The sequence below is a fragment of the Silurus aristotelis genome, assembly GCF_946808225.1.
Source record: "Silurus aristotelis genome assembly, chromosome: 19".
NCBI lineage: Eukaryota > Metazoa > Chordata > Actinopteri > Siluriformes > Siluridae > Silurus > Silurus aristotelis.
In genome coordinates this window covers 15110180-15116990 of record NC_139592.1, presented here as the reverse complement: position 1 = coordinate 15116990, position 6811 = coordinate 15110180, and the positions used below count along the sequence as shown (strand labels likewise).

The following is a 6811-nucleotide window of genomic DNA, read 5'->3' as shown; positions in this document are numbered from 1 at the left end:
CACAGACTTTTTAAATGTGAAAAAAGCAGTTATTTTGCATATTATTTGCATATGAGTGTTTCCCCAAGACTCATGTAGTGCAACTCAAGGGAGTGCCTTTGTCGTGCCTTAATGCTAGCTATTAAACACAAAACAGCCAAAAAAAAAAACCCCAACTTGTTGCGTTCCTATTTGCAAAGCAAATCTTTTGTGTGCATCTTCATAAAAATCCCCATAACCATCATCATAGCTGTCTGGAAGCAACATGAAGATAGAAAGTAACTTATTTGATTATCATAACAATGCTTGGGTTATAGCAAAAGGTAATGAATTTAATGAATTTATCTTCTTCCTCTTCTTCTTCTTCTTCTTCTTCTTCTTCTTCTTTCGGTTTCTCCCATTAGGGATCGCCACAGTGGATCATCCATCTTTCCCCCTCTTTCCTCTACATCAACCCAACTACATGCATGTGTTCCCTCACCACATCCATAAACCTCCATCATGGCCTTCTTCTTTTCATCCTACCTGGTGGCTCCATCCATAACATTCTCCTACTGATATAACCTCATGTCCCTCCTCTGCACATGTCCAAACCATCTCAATCTCGCCTCCCTCACCTTGTCTCCAAAACGATCTTCATGCGCTGTCCCTCTAATAAACACATTTCTAATTCTGTCCATCTTTGTCACTCCCAACGAAAACCTCAACATCTTCAGCTCTGCTACCTCCAGCTCCACTTCCTGTCTTTTACTCAGTGCTACTGTCCCTAAACCATACAACATAGCAGGTCTCATCACAGTCCTATAAACTTTCACTTTTACTCTTGCAGATACCTTTCTATCACAAATCACTCCTGCCACTCTTCTCCATCCACTCCACCCTGCCTGCACTCTTTTCTTCACTTCTCTAACACACTCTCCATTACTTTGCACTGTTGACCCCAGGCACCTGAACTCCTCCACCTTCTCCAACTCTTCTTCCTGCAACCGCACCACTCCACTGCTCTTCCTCTCATTCACACACATGTACTCTGCCTTACTCCTACTGACTTTCATTACCCTTCTCTACAGCACGTACCTCCACCTCTCCAGGCTCTTCTCAACCTGCTCCCTACTCTCACAACAAATCACAATATCATCCGCAAACATCATAGTCCATGGAGACTCCTGTCTCACCTCATCCGTCAACCTGTCCATCACCACTGCAAACAGGAAAGGGCTCAGAACCAATCCTTGATGCAGTCCAACCTCCACCTTGAACCAGTCTGTCGTTCCTACTGCACACTTCACTGCTGTCACACTGTCCTCATACATGTCCTGCACCACCTTTACATACTTCTCTGACACACCTGACTTCCTCATACAATACCACAACTCCTTTCTTGGCACCCTGTCATACGCTTTCTGTAAATCCACAAACACACAACTGCAACTACTTCTGACCTTCTCTATACTTCTCCATCAACATTCTCAAAGCAAATAATGCATCTGTGGTGCTCTTCCTCAGCATGAAACCATACTGCTGCTCACAGATGGTCACCTCTTCTCTCCGCCTGGCTTCCACTACTCTTTTCCATAACTTCATGGTGTGACTGATCAACTTTATTCCCCTGTAGTTACTGCAGGTCTGCACATCTCCCTTATTCCTAAAAACCGGTACCAGCAAACTCCTTCTCCATTCCTTAGGCATCTTCTGACCTTCCAAACTCCTGTTAAACAACTGCCATTTCTCTTAAACATCTCCATGCTTCTACTGGTATGTCATCTGCTCCAAACGACTTTCCACTCTTCATCCTCCTAATTGCTGCTCTCATTTCCTCCATAATAATCCTATCCACTTCCTGCTTCACCAACTCCACATCATCCAACCTTCTCTCTCTCTCATTTTCCTCGTTCATCAGCTGCTTAAAATACTCCCTTCATCTTCTCAACACACTCTCCTCACTAGTCAACACATTTCCATCTCCATCCTTTATTGCTCTAACTTGCAGCACATCCTTCCCAGCTCGGTCCCTCTGCCTGGCCAATCGGTACAAATCCTTTTCTCCTTCCTTATTCTCCAACCTCTCATACAGCTCCTCATATGCCTTTTCCTTGGCTTTTGCCACATCCCTTTTACCTGCTGCCGCATCTCCTTGTACTCCTGCTTACTTTTCTCATCACTCTTACGATCCCAATTCTGTTTAGAGAACCTCTTTCTCCTTATGCTGTCCTGCACTTCCTCATTCCACCACCACGTCTCTTTGTCTTAATTTCTATTTCCAGATGTCACACCAAGTGCCTTTCTAGCTGTCTCCCTTATTAACTCTGCAGTAGTTGCCCAATCGTCCTGCACCTCTTCACCACCACCAAGCCCCTGCCTGACCTCTTCTCTGAATCTCACACTACAGTCTTCCTCCTTCAGTTTCCACTATCTTATTCTTCTTTCAGTCTTTACTCTCCTTCAACTCCAAAACCTTCCTACAGACCACCATCCAATGCTGTTTAGCTACACTGTCCCCTGCCAACACCTTACAGTCTCCAATCTCCTTCAGGTTGCATCTCCTACATAGAACATAGTCCACCTGTGTGCACCTTCCTCCATCCTTATACATCACCCTATGATCCTCCTTATTTTTAAAATAAGTGTTTACCACTGCTAATTTATAATAATTCATAATAATGAATTTAATCTATTTAGGAATAAGGCTGTAACATAACAAAATGTGGAAAAAGCGTTTTGAATACCAGATGCACTGTTATTCACCACCATCATCAAAACACCACCTGAGGAAATATGTACCTTTTATGTTCAGCATTCATTTTGCATGACTGTTATGAATCGTTAGTGCATTAAAGCTGCCCTAGCAGTTCAAGATGTTACCCTACTAAAACATTTTATGTTGTTTTTACCCCTTTCATTTCTTTCAGTTGTCTGTTCATTTGTATACTATGTCAAAGGTAAATAAAAGAAGTGTTGAAGATTTGGATAATTTTTTTCCTCCCGTGGGCATGATGATCAGGTAGAGTTTGATCATTTAGAGTATGTTGCCTCTAACGTTTGTGATATTCATGGTAGCACCTCAGTAGCACGTTTACTCAGGTTTATTGAGGGTTGTGTGGCGGACCGTTTCTTGTTCCAGAGATCCCTCATGTCTGTGTTACCTTTTGGCTCTCTATTTTTGTTATGCTGCAATATCTAGTCTTGCCGGAATCCCTACTCACACCCTGATCACACAGTACACTTTACCTTTCAAGTCACAATAAGGATACTTTATAATATAAATACTTTATAATCATGTTTCTTTCTTCCTGTCACCATTTTACTCTGCTTCACTCTGTCATTCTGTCTCTCTCTCTCTCTCTCTCTCTCTCTCTCTCTCTCTCTCTCTCTCTCTCTCTCTCTCTCTCTCTCTCTCTCTCTCTGTCTCATCCTTCTCTTTGGGTCTGGCTGATTCATCCCAAAACTCTATCTCTGGATGGACTTCTTTTCAATTAGAGACCACTCTGTGCAGCTGGGGATGGTTCTTGCATGAACAGCCTAAAGATCACTGAATTGTAATGAATATTGTAATAACAGTGTGCTTCAATGGCAGGACCACGGTTTGCATGAACAGTTTTGCATTTAAGTGCCCATCTCTTTACAATACCTCCCAATGGAACTATAATGAATGGACATTCTCATATCTGTGTTACCTTCTGGCTCTCCCTTTTAGTTACCCTGTCATAGCGAGTTTTGCTGAAGTCCCCAACTGCACAGTGTCCCTAACTTTCTTACAAAACAAATACTTAATAATCCATATCCTTCTCTTCCTGTCACCCTCTTCCTGTCAACAGTCTGCTACACTGACTCAGGACTACAGTTTGCTTGTGATCACCATCACTGCACACCTCAACATCGTTTATCTAAATGGACATTCAGTGCAATTAAGATGAGGATGGGTTCCCTCCTGAGTCTGGTTCCTCTCAATGTTTCTTCCTTATGCCATCTTGGGGAGTTTTTCCATGCCTCAGTCACCACCGGCTCGCTCATCAGGGACAAACTTACACTTATAAAGAACATCTTATTCAATGTTCATTGTTGAAAGCACTATACAAATAAAAATGAAATAAATTGAATTCTCTGAAGGTCTCTTCCTTTCTTCTTACTCTGCGCAATATACAGTCGGTTTACTGGTGGCGCTATTGTGTTTTTTGTGTATTTGTCCTACACTGTCTTGTGTTGTTTTTGCTCTGTCTGTCTTGCACTGTTTGCACCAGGTTGCACAAAATGCACTTTATGTTGCGAGGACACTTACTTAGCTCTGTGTTTTCTGTTATGTATCTTTATGATGTTTTGCTGACTCTTGACTCTTGAGTAGAGGTGGGTTATATGGCAAAAGTATCAAAATACTTAAAAACATTTGTACAATTATACAGATAGTTCAGGTCCACTAATTTATATGTTTAATTGGCTGAGCAGGTATCCAGGCATGCCTATGCTCCTAAAACCACACTGGGGATTTTTATTGTTTTACCCTGTCTGTGTTTGCAGTGTAACATTCCATTTCCTAGGTCAAAACAGTTACTACAGTGGAATTAGTGACATATCAGTGGACAGGGCAAACAGTAATTTTGTTCATAAACATTACTTTAAATGGAAGAAAGGGCACCAATTTCACCTGAATCATCTTTATATGCATTGTAAATATCAACTTTAGCTAGTTAGCAAACTAACCAATGTGCTATAAAGTGAATGTGGCCTTCTAGGGATCTATTTCTTTTAGTGTAGCAAAAATTCACTGAACATTTGGTCACGTTATATCTAAAATGTAACTTACTCAATATTAATTTCTCATTTAAAGAACTGTTGTATTGAATCAGCAATACACTCAAAACCACACGGTTATACTAAATTAACGGTGGCAAATCACAGTCATGCCAGTGTTCAGAAAAACCGCATGCTTTCCTAAGCAATGCTGCTTAATATTGTGTCATGCTGTGTGTACCATGTGTACCATCATTTAGCTAACAAACAGTCAGCAAAAAAATACTATTGTATTTAAAAAAAATTATATCATGGTACTTTGTAATACGTCAGAAAGCATACAATTGATCAAAATATCAATATTATTTCATTGTATTGTCCAACCCTATTTTTTAGTCTGTGGGAGGGTTATTTAGTTCTTCAATAACATGGAAAGCAAGGGACCTGTAGCTCCCTCCCTTTTTTTTCTCAATTTAGTCCTTAAAAGATGTTGGAATTGCTTTTCATCTTATTTCTTGATTTATTTATTAGGCATAACTTCAACAGTCAGTTAAAAATGTTTCCCTCAGGTGCATTTATTGCTTGTTATCCTTATACCTTTTGCTGTAGCTTTACTCAACAAACTGACTTTTTAATTTTGAGCTGATTTCAAAATCTTTAAATAGGTTTTTTACGCTCTTAATGACTTGATACATCTCCGAGGTCTTCATGTATGAAAGGGGTTTTGAGATCAGAAGCTTTTTTTTAATGAACAATACCTGTGCCAAATAAAAGAAAAACATGTTTTTAGATCTCAAAGACCTGAAAATTAGCCCACGGTGTTTCACAGACACCCAACATAGATCAAAACATAATTCACTTCATGTAGGTAAAGGTTCCTAAATGAGGAGTGCCAAAACGATTTAATTTCACAGATTCTGAAATTCGTAGGAAAACATTTTTTTCCTTTCTTTTTTGATTATTTAATATGAATTGCTTGGAAAGGGCTGTATATTATTAATAAGGATGCTACTACTGTTGCTACAGATAATGAACACCGCGAGGGGGCAGTAAGGGAATTGATTGTATTTGCCGGATGGACTTTTTGCTTTATATGCTGTGTAATTTGTCATAACCGGTCCCGTGGGTGGGTGGGGGATTGTGGGGTGTGGGTAAACGTGAAAAAGAGCAATTGTCATTCCGTGCGCTCAATTGCTTGTTTCGGAAGCGCAAATGGAGGTTTGCATTATGCATTCTATTATACCTCCCAGCATGAACCCTGGAAATCAGAGAAGGCAAATAGCGATTAATCTTTCGGCCTGTGGGTGATAGTCCGCACCTTTTCAATTACTGAACCCTTCTCTTGGGAAATAACAGCTCAAACTTAAACGCAAAACTTAAACGGATTTCTGCGATTGGTCCCCGTTTGCTTGTAAATTATTTCCCACTGAATCATTGCTGCTGACTTAAAAAAAATGGCAGAGATAATGGTAGGATTTGTATTGCTATAATTATTAATATTGATATGCTAGCATTATTAATGCATATGCAAAGATCTGATCGAGCGGACAGTGTCCGAACTGAAGTTTGTTAATAGAACAAAGACACCTACAGAAGAGACATTGTAGTACAGTAGGCAGGGCAAGCGGGCAAGTGTTTCCTTGTCTCAGGATGAACGGAGGGAATGTGCGCATCCATGCAGCGCAGCGCAGCGCAGCAGAGGGAGGGTGAGGGGAGGCAGCGCAAACATTCTCACTCGCAGCGTTTATACAGAAGCATAAACAACAACAACCGAAAGCAAAACAAAACAAAAAACAACTGCACATCTGGAGACAGAAAGAGCACGAAACGGTGAAAGCGGCAAACCGCTGGCTGAACTTCCCCGGAGATTTTTCCCATATGTGGACTCTCACCGACTGCACCGTGGACACTTATTCTACAGGGGACAATATAAAGGTAATTTATCAATGCATGCTGGGGTTTATTTATTTATTTTAAACTTACAATGTTGCAAGTGTTGTTAAAGAAAGACAGTAACACGGTTTACGGTTTCTTGCGTTCTAACGGTTTCAAGGAGATTTGTTTATGCAATAATAATATGGTGGTCTATTCTACGTGAATGCATGAA

The 6811-nt window shown here is 40.5% G+C and overlaps 1 protein-coding gene across 1 annotated transcript in view; it reads left to right on the top strand.

Annotated features, from left to right (window-relative positions):
* The first annotated feature begins 5942 nt into the window (after positions 1-5942).
* The window catches only part of klhdc8b (kelch domain containing 8B), a 117378-nt gene continuing 116509 nt past the window's right edge, over positions 5943-6811 (top strand). The window contains exon 1 of the mRNA XM_083521259.1: positions 5943-6639. The gene's annotated coding sequence lies outside the window, so the exon portion shown is untranslated. The remainder of the gene's footprint in view (positions 6640-6811) is intronic.